Here is a 15,588-nt window from a genome sequence, read left to right as displayed (position 1 = left end):
AATAAAAAATAGAATTGTGAAAAATAAAGTTATATCTCTATAACTATTAGACCAATTATTATTTTTAGAGCATTATTGGACTTGTAAGGACATAATTCGAGCCCGAACCCACAATTAGAAGGGGATAGGCCTGAAATGCCTTTTTACAATAAAATTTGTAGAGAATGGGCTTGAAATCTAGGTTCTAATGATGTTTAGATAACAAAAAATGATGGGCTTTGATCACAATGGTACATACAAGAAACTGTTTATATGAATATGAAAGAAATCTTCTCCTCGGACACAAGCCGATGGTGACTTATATTACTTCTTCCCAAGATAGAGTACAATTATGGATAGTGAGATCTACCATGTTTTTTCTCTCTTTCCTTTTGATCCCCTTTGCTTAAGGTCTCTTCTTTGTTTTATACTCCCTACTTCCTTTCCTCTTCACCCTCCATGTTAGGATTAGATTGTTGGCTTAGATACTTGTCACATCCACCTCCCCTGAAGTCTTTGGATATAGGAGCAAAGTTCCACACTGATATTCAGATCTTACTTCCCCTTTAATGCGACCAGAATAGTAGTTGCAGAGCATTCAATGCGGGGGCGGTGGTAACAGATTTATCTCAGATATTCCACCGCCCTTCTTCTTATCCTCTATGTTTACCATGTCTACCCTTACCTATAGGATTTTCTAGAACATAGTCGAGGTCATAATCTTCCTCAGACTAACTTCTTGTACATACTTGCTCAGACATTATCTCTTGTTTATTTAATATTGCCTTTATGAGTTAATATTCATACACCCTCGGACCGTTCAGTGTCCTCGGATTGGGTCTTTAGCTCGAAGAATACTCTTGGGCCACCCCACACATATTCCTGGGCCCAATAACCCTACAGGACTAATTCAAATATTTGGGGGGGCCAACTCTTATTTTTGTAGACTAAATTTTGAAAACATTAAAATAATTGTATATATATTTTAAAAAATTTCAAAATTTTGGCCCTCCGCCCTTGTCCACATACAAAGGGGACCATGCCACAAGGCCCACAACAAGTAGGCAACCTAAATATGACGCAATTTAAATTTCAGACAAACCACAAATAGACAACATGTAATTACGCCTATTATAAATCTAAAAGCATACAAACTGCTACCCAATTTAAATTATTAGATAACATGATAGTTTATATACTACTATATTCAAAAAATAAATTTTTAACCGTGAAATAGACATGGTCCCATATAAATATAATATATATATATATATATATATATATATATATATGTTAAACTACTGATTGTTCCAAAAGTTTAAGCTATTGGGATATGGTAAATTTAACCATTTAACCAATACTTCTAACACTCCTCCTCACGTGTGGGCCGAAACTACCTTTTAATAGGTGAGGCCTAACACGTGGGAATTTAAATGGGAGGTAGAGTGAAGGAGACAATGATCAAACTTAGGATCTCATACTCTGATATCATGTTAAATTACCAATTGTCCCAAAAATTTAAACTATTTGAATATGGTAAATTTAATCATTTAACCAATACTTTTAACAATATATATATATATATATATATATATATATATATATATATATATATATGTATATCAATCAGTGTTTTTGGAGGTCTTTCACTTATTTAGGAATTTAGCGAGTACAAGATCTAGCACCTATAATCTCTCTCATATAGAGGGGTTGAGGGAGTGGAGGATGTGGAAATTTTTTGACCATATCTGAGATGCAGAGCAAAATAGATAGGTTTTTTTTTTTTTTTTTTTTTTATAGAACAAAATAGGTAGGTTTTGATGGTTCCTTACCCTTATTTCCTAGGAAGCAACCAGTGTGACCCGCAATTGATGCATCATATGGTACAACAATGGTCCGATTGGTAGTTTCGTGACCGAAAAGGTTTGGAAAAGCAATTCATAACCTTATCTTCATTGTATTCATAATACACACATTTCAGCCTATGTTATGAAACTGGAAAACTCCAACAAGTCCAACTTTTGGTGATACTAAAGTGGTACATAACATTTATATTGCTTTGGTTACTCTCTTCTCTCTTTTTAATCGTTTGTTTGACATTAAGATATATAGGCAATAAACTATAAACTGAGTCATAAATATGTTTATAGTTATACATTTATAAGTTACACACAACTGTTTGCTTATTTCGATTCAGCTATATATTCTCCCACAAACAATTGTAAGCTGTCTCATTGGAAGAAAATTCATCATGAACTTGAGAATAATAATCTCCAACATCATAACCAAAGTTGGCCATATAAATTGGGTCATCTACAAACCCAATCTCCATGTCATCAATTGGAAACATCGGAGCCATATCCATCAGGTCCAGCCCATCAAAGTCATGGATTTGAAGTAGTGCATGCTGCTCCAAGTAACCCTTCCTTTCTTCTATCATGTTGTTAGAGCCATTCTCTGCTTCGTGTGATTGTGTTGCATGCTCTAAGGCTAAGCTATCATGCTTGGCATCCACACTCTCTGATTCATCTAAAAGTGACCTCAGAATGGCTTCATCGATTTCTATAACTTCCAAGTCCTCCAATTCTTCATTTTCAATATCATATTGGCAAATCTCCGATGAATCTGAGGCCATTTAGAAAGAAAATGAGAGCTAAGAATTAAGGAAGATGAAGATTTTATTTTTTTGAGAAGAAGGAAGATGAAGTTAATTTGTTCTACTTCACACAAAATGATATGCTATATATATAGTATAGTTGGATAAACTTCAGGTATGGTAGGCCTAAAATGGGCACGCTAATTAACAAAGTCACAAGGATAACTAATTGACATCACTATCATATTGAACATTACATGTACCGAAAGTTTCTGAAATAACTACAAACATACGTGGAATGAGGACCGTGAAAATAGATAAAAACAAAAGAAGAAGCTTAATTTGAAAAGATGAGAAAGTTCTAGATAGCTATTGAACACCATACGTCTTTGATTTTGATAATGTGTGGGGACAAACAATCTTTGAGCTAAAAAGGCAAAGAGCGCAAAGAAGTAGGATAACCAGTCCTACTTCTTCTAATTTCGGGTGGGACCAACGTGTGTGCCTTTTCCTTTTCAATTACGTTTGGAAAACCTCTTTCTTTCTTTCTTTTTCCTATGGAAAACTATGATTAGGTACCTAGATGGTATTGTCCAAAGCACATTCAATGAATTTAATGGCACAACTAATTTCATAACAAACTTTGCAACTGTTGAGGTATCAGTTTATGCATATTTTGATCACCTTAAGATTTATTTTTGTAGCACATCTGATTTGAGCAATGTTATCTTGCTTCATGGTGGTATTATTGTTCTATATATATGAAATTCTCTGTTCTTTTTCATTGGTGAACCGACTTAGTGGATATAGATAAATCCATATGAAGGGTGACTCTTCTTCCCTACTGAAGCTCTAATCTTGCTCTATCATTGTTCTTCCTAGGTTGTTATGGGGTACTCTGGGAATTTATACTCTCTCTCATATAGAGGTGGGTCTCACCCACCACGAGGTCCATCCCTATGTATGTGGAAAGGAATTTACTTCTGAAGTACCCAATAAATTTCCGTTTCTCCTCTATATAGTCAAGGCATTTTCCAATTCCAATTCTCCATTTGAGGATCCAATGCCATTGAAAATGGCAAATCCTCTGGAAACTAGCATGGATGTCTTTAATTATTTTGGATGGCACTGACTACAACACTTTTAGTCCCTTGACATGCGTCTCTTTCTTTATGATCTGAAACGTTGGAATTTTGTCATTGGGGAATTAAAAAAAGTGCTAATTTGCACCACAAATGGATCTAATAATTCATGTGATGGAAGTTATATAAAGAGATTTTGAACATAATTGCATAGAGCCACATTCTGGATATGGTTAAAGCTCTCCTCTTGTTTGCCTCAATCCCTAAAAATTTATGGGGGTGAAGAAGCAAGCATTATGCTTTTAAGAGCATCTACATTAGTAGTGTTAAAATTGCTTAAAAGCTTTTTTAGCAACCAAAACACAAAAAAATAAGCTATGTTGATGATGCTAAAGCTAAAGATTTTAGCAGCCAAGCTACAATAAACTGTCATCTTTGACATTTTTATTGTAGCTCTGAAGTTATATATATAAAAGTTTTATTCCATTCTTTTTCCTCTTCCCCTTAAATTTTTTTTTCTCTTTCTTCTTTTTCTCTTCAACTTCACCGTTTCTCTTGAGATCCGGATGTGGGTTGGGTTTTGATTTTAGGTTGAAATTGGGTTGTGATTGTGACGGTAGGTTGTGGATTGCTGGCTGAATGAAAAATTTTGGTTTTGTATCTCATACAAAACACACAGCGGAAGCAACAAATAATGATCTATTTCATTCATGATTGATAACGAGCACTATGTAAATTTCAGTATTTAAGAACAAGATGGCGTACCTTGGTGTGGAGAAATTCAAAACAAAGATTAGAAGTACTTGGGAACACTTTTAATCTTCACTCCAATTCCACTTTACGCCCAAGATGTGTGGTCTCTCAATCAGTTTTTCAAAGAGAGAATGAAAGTGTGTCTCACACTCTCTCACTCACCGTTTCTTATTTTTCTTACTAATCTAAAAAAAATTTATGTATGTTTCTCCCTTTATAACTAACTGATTATCTAATTGGGTTGGCCTATTGGGCCTTTTCAATTGAGCTTTAGTGTGTGGCTTGGAGTGGGACCAAAAGGGACCAATAAGACACTAGCTCCAATAGGCCTTGGGCTTTTCCGTCAACTCTTGACAAGTCCAAAGTTACCATTAATTATATTTAATACCACTATATAAATATAATTGCACTCTAAGCCTTATTAATAAATTATATCCCAAGACTTTATTATACATGCAACCCCTTCATAAAATATTCGTAGTAACACAAAGTCATAAATGTAGACTGCCACTTTGTAAACTACTACATCTTATCCTTGAGTACCCGATTTAATCCTTTAAAGTTATTCATTATATATTTATGAAATCCAATTTCATAAATATATACTTTAGTAATTTCTTACTAAGGTGGTTAGGCCTAACTCTCTGAATAATTGAACCCATTAAACTTATCTCAAGAGAATATTTTATATCTCCATCAAGAGACTATGAATTCCATCTTAAGAATATATGTTTCATCAACACTAAATGTGGCTACCCAACATACTGAGGTTTTGACCGTCACTTTAGATCTCACTCCTGATATATCAAAGCAACCTACACCTCATGATTATGTCCATTATTCTCTCAAGATTAAGAGTTCATGCAAATAGAAGTCGTGAGATTTATTATTTATTTGACAGTCGTTAGGAGAATAATAAATCTCACAGCAGTCCCGTTCAATATGTCTTAACTCTTAAAACATATCAACATATCAACTAGAAGTCTCCACTTCCATGATCAAGACAAATCATCTTAGTTGATACGTTATAGTCTTCGCAGATGAAATGTCCAATTTCATCACTGACTACGAACTATAAATTCTAAGTTTACAAAAAACTTGTGATTTACATCTTCTGTGACTTTTCACATAAATCACATACAATGCATCTCATGGATTATATGATAATGTCTCATATTCATGTTACCATTATTTTATATAATAATAAAATAACTTTATTAATCACAATATTAAGTCATACATCATTTCATACATAATGTCATACATAATATCATACATAGCATCATACAATAAGATTTAAGGGCACTAATCCTAACAATCTCTCACTTGCCCTAAAGACTATTGTGCACTAATCTAACTCTCATTGCTTCCAAATGTGACTCGAAAGTCCTTTGAGGCAAGGTTTTGGTAAAAGGATCTGCTAGATTATTTGCACTTTCAATCTTTGCTACCACAACATCTCCACGAGTAACAATGTCTCAAATGATGTGGTACTTCCTCTCAATGTGCTTTCCTTTCTTGTGATTCCTTGGATCTTTGGATTGTGCAACCGCTCCACTATTGTCACAAAACAATGTGATGGGAACTTGCTTCATTCTCACAATACCAAGATCAGAAAGGAATTTCTTGAGCCAAACAGCCTCCTTTGCTGCTTCACAAGCAGCAACGTACTCGGCTTCCGTGGTGGAGTCCGCAATACAAGATTGCTTAACGCTCCTCCAACTTATGGCTCCACCTCCCAAGGTGAAAACACATCCTAAAGTGAATTTTCTGAAATCTAGATCCGATTGAAAATCTGAATCTGTATAGCCAATAGGAATCAAATTATCACTATGGTAAACAAGCATATAATCTCTCGTTCTCCTAAGATACTTAAGAATATGCTTTACAGCTTGCCAATGTTTTGGTCCTGGATTTGATTGATATCGGCTGACCATGCTAACTGAATAATAAATATCTGGTCTAGTACAAAGCATGGCATATATGAGACTTCCCACTAGAAGTATAAGGAACTTGTCTCATCATATTTTTTTCCTCTTAAGTCTTAGGTCTTTGGTCATCAGACAGAGAAACTTCATGTCTAAAAGGAAGCAATCATTTCTTGGAGTTTTACATATTAAACCATTCTAGGACCTTATCTATATATCCAGCTTGTGATAAGCCTAACATTTTATTCTTGCGATCTCGCCAAAGCTTGATCCCTATAATAAAATTAGCCTCACCCAAGTCCTTCATATCAAATTGGCTTGACAACCAAACTTTAACCGATGACATTACCCCTACATCATTCCCAATAAGTAGAATATCATCCATATAAAGTACTAGGAACATTACTACTTTGTCTCGATATCTTTTGTACACACATTGTTCATCAAGATTTTGTTTAAAACCAAATGACTTGATTGCTTGATCAAATCTAACGTTCCATGACCTAGATGCTTGTTTAAGTCCATAAATGGACCTATTCAACTTGCATATCATATGCTCTTGGTTCTTTGCTATGAGACCTTCTGGTTGTAACATGTATATTTCTTCTTCAAGATTGCCATTAAGAAATACAGTCTTGACATCTATTTGCCAAATCTCATAATCATAATGAGCAGCAATGGATAAGAGAATTCTGATAGATTTAAGCATGACTACTGGCAAAAAAGTTTCATCATAATCAATACCTTCTTTTTGTGTATACCATTTCGCCACTAGTCTTACTTAAAAGGTTTCAACCTTTCCATCTATCCCTCTCTTCCTCTTGCAAACCCATTTGCAACCAATAGGTTTAATGCCGTTAGACGCCTTTACAAGATCTCATACATGATTGGAATCCATAGAATCCAATTCAAATTTCATAGTTTAGACCCAATGATGTGCATCTATATCATTTATTGCTTCATCATAAGTGTATGGATCCGATTCAGCCTCTTCTGAGATAGCCTCATAAGTTTCTCATAAACCTATGAATCTTATAAGAGGCCGAATAATTCTCCCACTACGATGAGGCACCTGTGTACTAGACATCTCATGAGTAGTATCTTGTGGTATACCTAATACAGTCACTTCATCCCTAGTTTCATCCATTGGTTGTTCAACTACAGTTTCATTCATTTCAACCAAGACAACTCTACTGCTAGGAGTAAAATTATTCATATATTCATTTTCCAAGAATTTAGCATTTGTGCTAACAAACACTTTATTATCCCTATGACTATAGAATAAACCTCCAACTGTTCCTTTTGGATACCCTACAAAAAATACTACTTCTGTTTTAGACTGTAACTTATCAGACTTTCCTTTCAACACATGTGCTGGACAACCCCAAATGTGGAGATGTCTCATACTAGGCTTACGACCATTCCACAACTCTACAGGTGTTTTAGGAATAGACTTAAAATGTACTAAATTCAAAAGATACATTGCAGTATTTAAGGCATATCCCCAAAAAGAAATTAGTAGAGTCGAATAACTTAACATGGACCTAACCATATCTAAAAGAGTCTTATTCCTTCTTTCTGCTACACCATTTTGTTGTGGAGTTCCAGGTGCAGTCAACTGGGATATAATCCCATTTTCAGTCAAGTAATCCTTGAAATCACCAAGAAGGTATTCGCCACCTCGATCGGATCGAATGACCTTTATGTGTTTACCTAATTGATTCTCAACTTCAGCCCTAAACTCTTTGAACTTTTCAAAGGCTTCGGACTTCCGTTTCATTAGGTACACATAACCAAATCTAGAGTAATCATCAGTAAAAGTAATGAAATACTCATAGACACCTCTTGCTTGGATTGACATAGGACCACATACATCTGAATGTACTAGTTTTAGCAAATCTTGCGCTCTTCTACATTTTGCATTAAAAGGTCGTTTGGTCATCTTACCTTCCAAACAAGATTCGCAAACTGAAAAACCATCAAAGTCCATAGGCTATAAAAGTCCATCTTTGATTAGTCTTTGAATCCTACTTGAATTGATATAACCTAAACACAAGTGCCATAGGTATGCATCACTAGTAGAAGGAAACTTTCTCTTTAATGATTTCACATGAGAGTTACTATCTAATTCAGAATTGTATAATTCATGCTTATCAGGAGTTAAAATATAAAGACCATCCACAATATTGCCAGAACAGATAAACATGTTATCCTTCTTTATTACAACATTGTCTTTCAGGATAACACAATATCCATGTTTACCTAAGTAAGTTGTAGAAATTAAATTCTTACGAACATTAGGTACATACAAACAGTCTTCCAATATTAAAACTCTAGACTTAAAACACAAATTAAACACTTCAACAGCTTCAACCGAAATCTTGCTCCCATCAGCCAAAGTAAGAAATAGTTCTCCCTCATTCAACTTTTTGGTCTCCTAGAACCCCTGCAAAGAATTGCAGATATAATTAATTCAACCTGAATCCACACACCAAGAATCTGTTGGATTCTGTACCAAACATATTTCAAGAAGAAATGAACTTTTCATACCCTTATTCTTGGCAGCTTTGAATGTTGGACAATTTCTCTTCCAATGTCCTTTCTCACCATAATGGAAACACTTTCCTTTGATTTTCTTTCCTTTGTTGACAACCCCTAAGGCAATTTGTTTACCATCTTTCTTAGTGAAGTCCTTCTTCTTCTTCTTCTTCTTCTTCTTCTTCTTCTTCTTCTTCTTGCCTTTGCCTTTCAACTTAGGTTGAGAAGTAGAAGCTTCACCCACATTGGCTTCAACATTAGAAGTACCAAGGATGCTTTCCACTGCCACTAACTCATTCATTAATTCAGACAAAAAATAAATCTTTTTGTTCATATTATAATTGAGTCTGAATTCCTTGAATGATTCTGGTAGTGACTGGAGTATCATATCCACTTGGGATTCTCCATCAATATCGGCACCTAAAACTTCTAATGTGTTCAAATTAGCAATCATCCTAAGACAATGCTCCCTCACTGAACTTCCTGCAGCCATTTTGGTATTATAAATTTGCCTCATGGTTTCTTGCCGTATAGAACGGCCTCGCTCACCAAACATCTCATTTAGACTATGCATTATGTCTGAAGCAAGTTCTACATCCTGCATTTGCTACTGTAGAACATTTGAGATAGATGCTAGGATATAGCACTTGGCCATCTCATTAGATTTCTGCCAACGATCATATCGTTGTTTTTCCTCAAGAGGAGCATCTAATGAAGGAAAGGTAGGACATGGTTGAGTAAGCACATATTTGTACTCTTCAGCAGTAAGAACAATGTCCAAATTTCTTTTCCAGTCAACATAGTTGGATCCAGTCAGTTTGTTTTGGTTAAGAATAGAAACAAGTGGGCTAAATGATATCATGACAAAATCTGAAAATAATAAACATGAATATAATAAGTAAATTGGGCATTATCAATTTAGCATAAAAGCATATAATATGGAATCTTAATAAAACCATAAAATAATATATGCAACGACAACCCAATCTCATATTCAATATCCCTCAGCATAGAGTGAACATAAAATACTATGATTGATTGAGAACTATTCTCATTATTAGTGCTATCATGATAACTCTTATAAAACACTAATAATATGCCGTTTTACATTTAGCCTCTAAGTAATAATAGTAAGAACTCAGCCTAGAGGATACTATAATACTTAGTCTAGTGTATAACATTGTTTAAAATTATGTGTAACCACATTTCATCCCTTTAACAGGCTTATTTTGTAGTACCATGATAAAACACCCTCCACATGGAATGCAAAGCTTGAAGCTAAGACAATGTGTTTATCAAACCACTATAAACCAGGAAATTCAATCTTGTAGGACCATGAAATAAATAGTCTCTGCATGGAATGCTAAGCTCGAAGCAAAGACAAAATATATATTTTACACTACTATGAACCAACAATGGAGGCCGTGAGATCCAACCCTTGTATCTCTCTCCCACTAGATATTTTAAATTAAAGGTTTTTAAGATGAAGAACCATAATAATGCTAGACACGTGAAAAAATGTAATCATAATCTCATTAGGAATAAATTTCATTAAACTAGCATTAACAAATATAAATATATATAACGTAATAAAAACCCTTATTACATATAAAAATCCATATTATATTATATATAATATAATATACAAATTAATATATGTAATATATAATTATTACATTATATATATATATATATATATATATATATATATGTACAATTCTTGCTTTGATTCATGCAAGATGGCCAATCCGAATTATGCAATGTATATAAACCAAGGCACATTACATGCAATAAAGGACAAAACATGCAATCAAGACAAAGTCAAAAATGCACCAATGTCCTTCACATGCAATCCGTATAAAATATTAGCCTTGAAAAACTAATATACAAGCCATGCAAGCCATATACAAGCCATGCAATTAAAAGACCAAGCCATGCAATCCATATACAAGCCATGCAATAACATTCAAGAGGTGCAAAGAAAAAAAAAATCCAAGCCGGGAATGAAATGGTAGTTATTATTTGAATAACTACCATCCATTTCAATAACCACCCAATCCGTATGGAAACTTGGTGTGAAATGCGGTTATCATTTTGAATGTGGCCGTACAGTTTGCAATGGCTATAAAACATTAACATTCAATCATATTCTTCCATTAATGGTTATAGAATCAATGACTAATCCGTGCACATGCAGAACAATATATCACATATATTTATCAATGCACACAAGATTTATGGAACAATATCTTTATGCAGAAATTTGAAAACACAAAGATAACGGGTTCTTAAATTCTAAAATTCAATCACACGCTATATAATCATGATATGAAAACCTGGCTCTGATACCAATTGAAGGAAAAATTCTAGTTTTGTATTTCATACAAAACACACAGCGGAAGCAACAAACAAGGATCTGTTTCATTCATGATTGATAACGAGCACTATGTAAATTTTAGAATTTAAGAACAAAATGGTGTACCTTAGTGTGGAGAAATTCAAAACAAAAATTAGAAGCACTTGGGAACACTTTTAATCTTCACTCCAATTCCACTTTACGCCCAAGATGTGTGGTCTCTCAATCAACTTTTCAAAGGAGAATGAAAGTGTGTCTCACACTCTCTCACTCACTGTTTCTTATTTTTCTTATTAATCTAAAAAAAATTCTGTATATTTCTCCCTTTATAACTAACTGATTATCTAATCGGGTTGGCCTATTGAGTCTTTCCAATTGGGTTTTAGTGTGTGGCTTGGAGTGGGACCAAAAGGGACCAATAAGACACTATTTCCAATGGGCCTTGGGCTTTTCCGTCAACTATTGACAAGTCCAAAGTTACCATTAATTATATTTAATACCACTATATAAATATAATTGCACTCTAGGCCTTATTAATAAATTATATCCCAAGACTTTATTATACATGCAACCCCTTCATAAAATATTCGTAGTAACACAAAGTCATAAATGTAGACTGTCACTTTGTAAATTACTATATCTTATCCTTGAGTACCCGGTTTAATCTTTTAAAGTTATTCATTATATATTTATGAAATCCAGTTTCATAAATATATATTTTAGTAATTTCTCACTAAAGTGGTTAGGCCTAACTCTCTGAATAACTGAACCCATTAAACTTATCTCAAGGGAATATTTTATATCTCCATCAAGAGACTATGAATTCCATCTTAAGAATATATGTTCCATCAACACTAAATGTGGCTGCCCAACATACTGAGGTTTTGACCGTCACTTTAGATCTCACTCCTGATATATCAAAGCAATCTACACCTTATGATCAGGTCCATTATTCTCTCAGGATTAAGAGTTCATGCAAATAGAAGTCGTGAGATTTATTATTTATTTGACAGTCGTTAGGAGAATAATAAATCTCATAGCAGTCCCGTTCAATATGTCTTAACTCTTAAAACATATCAACTAGAAGTCTCCACTTCCATGATCAAGACAAATCATCTTAGTTGATGCGTTATAGTCTTCGCAGATGAAATGTCTAATTTCATCACTGACTACGAACTATAAATTCTAAGTTTACAAAGAACTTGTGATTTACATCTTCTGTGACTTTTCACATAAATCACATACAATGCATCTCATGGATTATATGATAATGTCCCATATTCATGTTACCATTATTTTAGATAATAATAAAATAACTTTATCAATCACAATATTAAGTTATACATCATAATATACATAACGTCATACATAATATCATACATAGCATCATACAATAGGATTTAAAGGCACTAATCCTAACAATGGCAAACTATTATTTTCTTTTTTTACTCTTTTTTATTTTATTTTATTTTTTGTTTTTTTACCAGTCTTGTAGGCTGGCTTTAGGTGTGAGTTTGCTTGGTTGAGAAGAAAGAGGTTTACCAGTGATGGTTGCTCTTGCAACTTGCAAGAATAAAAAAAGAATAAAGAATGAATATCTAAATGAAGTGGTAACAAAATTTAGAACTTTTGATGTTGGGAGTGTTGTAAAATGGGGTGTTAAAATAGATAAAGTAGCTTTTTAAGTTGTTAAAAACTAAATTTTTAGCATCACCACTATGAATACTCAAAATAGAATATTTTAGAGTATTTGGGTGTGTCTTCTAGTCTTTCTCTAACGCCACAAGTGCATACACCAACTTAGAACCTAACTCTTATTTGTGTTGTTTCCTGGATTATGTCATCAAAGACAAGGGATATTGGTTGTATGATCCTATTTTTAAATGACTTCACATTTCATATCTGCCTAGTTTGTTTTAATGGAAAATTTTATGTGAAATGCTTGGTAGTATCATATAAATAAAATAAATAATTAAAAATCTATCTCATAACTTCCTTTATTTAGTTTATTGCAAGATAAAGTTGTCTTTTACTAAACTTTTATGGAAAACAACTCTATTTTCCACTAAACTTTTACAGAAAAAACTCATCGCATGCTAAGCTAAACAAAAGATGTCAAAAAATGGTTTTCTAAATTTCCAACTCATTTTAAGTTTGTTACTAAATATAGGAAAATAAGATAATTTTCAAGAAAATCTTTTTTAGCAAATGGTTTATTTTTTTAGATCTAAACAATCATGTAATGGTCAATGTCCAAACAATCGGAACAGTCATGTATAGTTTAAAAGCATAAAATATTCACTAGCCCATATTGTTTTTCTTCTTTTCTTAACACTCTCGTTCACTTAACTGGTAAAATCTTTGATAATTGAATAAGAGACCTAGGATTCAATCCCTGCTTGCATCAAAAACCGATTGGTGTCTTAATTTGATGATATAGAGCTATTGTTAGGTTCTAAGGATTTAGGATCTAAATATTTTAGAACTTCAATGTGTATATGTTGGCAAATCATGATCAAAACGTTTAGTCTAGATTTAGGCTGCTCAAAGTATGCTTAATGTAAAGTTGGAATCGGGTAATTGTAGAAAATTACTGTTCACTTTCTGCAAGGCTCAATCGATCGAAAAGTAGACTCGATTGATCGAAGCTTGTGCAGATTGTTTTTCTGCAAAATTTTCTAACTCAGCTCAAGCCTGTTTAATGTGTAGGGTTTTATGTAGGCATAAATGCACTTTTAGTCCCTACATTTTGACCCGATTTCTATTTTGGTCCCTACATTTTCATTTTACCACTTTTAGTCTCTAAACCAACTAACGCATGACATTTAAATCCTTACCGTCACCCAACTAACTGGAAAATGCTGACTTGGCTGACGGCACAGTAAAATAATAATTAAAAAATCTATTTTGGCATTAAAAAATTGCCACATCAGAATCAAAATTTAAAAAAAAAAATTAATATATTAATTTTAACTAAATGAAAAATGAAAAAAAAAAAAAAAACTCGGGAAGAACATAAAGAAAAGAAGAACTCCAACCCAGATCAAAGAACTCAAGAACACAAATCACAACCACAAAGAACTCCAACCCGTGACTGCCCTCAAATCACAACCACAAATCCACTAGAATTTGCCACAAAACCATCAACTATCCACCATAAATCCAAAATAATAAACACATCCACTACCCACACAAACCCATCGAAGCAAACTACCCCACCCAAATCTAATTATAAAAAAAAAAACCTCAGCTAGTCCAGCGCCATTCCTCTTCGTTCTGAGAACGAAACCCATCACCAAACTCCAATCTGTTAACGAATCCCACCACCAAACTCCGATCTGTGCCATCACCGAAACCCACCACCAAACTCCAATCTCAGCCACTAAAACCCACCACCAAACTTCAATCCAGCCACCAACCATTACCAATCCAGCCACCGAACAATCATGTAACCCATCACCGACCAACCCAAACTCTAATTTGTGCCATCACCAAAACTCCACCACAGAAGCCGATCACCACAAACTTAGACCTCCACCACGCCGATCCCTACAAACCCACACCCTCCATCACGCTGATCCCCACAAAACCACGCCCTTCACCTCACCACAGCAAGTCGACAATACCATATGCACAGAAACCCACAAAAAAAATGCCAAAGAGAGAGACCCATTTATTTGAGAGAGGAGCTTGAGGCATATGGGTTTGGGTTTGGGTTTGAACAAAATCAAGAGATAAAGAGAGTTCAAGAAGGCTAAGCACCAAGATAGAGGGTGAAAGAAGAAAAAAAGAAGAAAAGGAAAGAATGGAGGTGGAGAAACTGAGAGACCGATCTAGGGAAGAAAAAGAAAAAGAAAGAAGAAAACAAAAAAGAAAAAGAAACAAGTACAAACAAAATCACACACAAAACCCACAAGAACTGATAGGAGAGTTTCAGAGAGTTGTGATCTGGGATTGTGGTGTTTTGATTGGGTGGGCTTGATTTTTTGTTTTTAATTTTGTTTTCAATTTTTTTCATTTAATTAAAATTAATAAATTAATTTTTTTTAATTTAAATTTTGACGTGACAATTTTTTAATACCAAAATAGATTTTTTAATTATTATTTTACTGTGTCATCAACCATGTCAGCATTTTCTGTTAATTAGGTGACGGTAAGGATTTAAATGTCACGTGTTAATTGGTTTAGGAACTAAAAGAGGTAAAAATAAAATGTAGAGACCAAAATAGAAATCGGGTCAAAATATAGAGATTAAAAGTGCATTTATGCCTTTTATGTATTATGTTAATATAAATAGAAAAACCCTAGCCACATTTTTTGGATTGTTGTTTATGTTGTATGTGTGAATCTTTTGTG

Source organism: Castanea sativa, chromosome 6, assembly GCF_040712315.1.
Source record: "Castanea sativa cultivar Marrone di Chiusa Pesio chromosome 6, ASM4071231v1".
In the NCBI taxonomy this organism is placed as follows: domain Eukaryota; kingdom Viridiplantae; phylum Streptophyta; class Magnoliopsida; order Fagales; family Fagaceae; genus Castanea; species Castanea sativa.
This window is presented reverse-complemented; position numbering follows the sequence as displayed.